This window comes from Condylura cristata, unplaced genomic scaffold, assembly GCF_000260355.1.
Source record: "Condylura cristata isolate star-nosed mole 26May11 unplaced genomic scaffold, ConCri1.0 scaffold00011, whole genome shotgun sequence".
NCBI lineage: Eukaryota > Metazoa > Chordata > Mammalia > Eulipotyphla > Talpidae > Condylura > Condylura cristata.
The window spans coordinates 10704504-10705977 of record NW_004567112.1 but is presented as its reverse complement, the minus strand read 5'-3'; positions in this window follow the sequence as shown (position 1 = coordinate 10705977).

The following is a 1474-nucleotide window of genomic DNA, read 5'->3' as shown; positions in this document are numbered from 1 at the left end:
GGATAGCAAGCCCAATTTTACAGATTTGGAAACTAACAGCTTGGACAGACCAAGTTGCCTCTCTGACATTGCACAGTTGGAAATGTGACAGAGCTAAGCCATTTGTCCAGTTCCTGTGCTCTTAGTTACACATGACATAGGTCAGCTTTGGTATCAAAAATGTATGCTGTCAACATGAATGGAGCTAGAAGGGATCATGTTCAGTAAAATGAATCAGAAGGAAAAAGAAATTTATCAAATGGCTTCATTTATAGGAGGAATATAAGAGAACCAAGTAAGAGATAAAGGGGGGAATTGTATTGTTATTACTAAACAAAATAAAACAAAAACAGACTATTACAAACCAGAGATATCCTACCAGGGAGGGGGAAAGAGAGCGGTAGGAAGGAGGAGGGAGGAATGAGGGGAACTGTGGTGATGATGCTTGGGCGAACTGGGCGAGGGGGGCAGTAAACATTGTTTAAAAATGAACAGCAATGTAAATAGATATATAAATAATTTTTTTTTTAATGTGGACTGTCTTGCCTTAACCCCCTCCTATCACACCTCCCTCCAAGGACTTCCCCAGCAGAACTGAGCATGAAACAAAACCCGGATTCCCCTGCCTAACAAAGGAAAATCCTTCACATCTTTGCTAGCAGCAACAGATCTTAGTTAATACTCTGAGAACACTGTGTTGTAGAGAGTAGCAGACCCTTTCAGGGGCAGGGGGTGGATGCACACAGAAGCTACATGGTGGCTTAGCCAAGAACACACAGCCAGGAAAGTGGTGGAGGACTTTGAACCTCAGGCTGACCACAGAGCTCATCTGCCCAACCTCAACCCACATTGCCTCATGGACACTTACAGGTGTCCAGCAGACATGTTGTTCAGGGACAGAAAAGGCCTTTGTTTCCCCTGAAGCTCTCATCATGAGTAACACCTGCACTTTCCAATTTAAGACAAAATGAGCTTATTGACCTGCTTGGGCCAAGCATGGCTGAAAAGAAGTCTGTATTTGAAGATGGATGGAAAAGAATAGGAATAAGTATCCCAACACGCGTTGAGTATCAATATTTATTAATAGCAATATGTAGGCAATGATAAATACCAATATTCATCAATAGCAGCATTTATCAGTGAGACTTACTGATATAGAGGGGACAATCCTTATGGAACTAGGCCATTTTTAACGTTGGCTCATTTGGTATTTCCTCTATTAATCACTTAGATTCTCCCATTTCCCTCCTCTTCAATCCACATTCCCATCACTCTACACACCCCTCCCCCCACACACATGCTGGCTCCACTGGTGTTTTCCCAGTGTCTAGTTCAGTGCCTGGAGTATTATAGGAGCTCAATACATGATTTTTTTTTTTTTAAAGAAAGGAAGAAGCACCGAGTTGATGCTGAAATCTATAAAAGAAAAAATACATAAGTAAACACACTATATTAAAAATAATAAAAATATGAAACAATTCTTAATTTTAAAAAA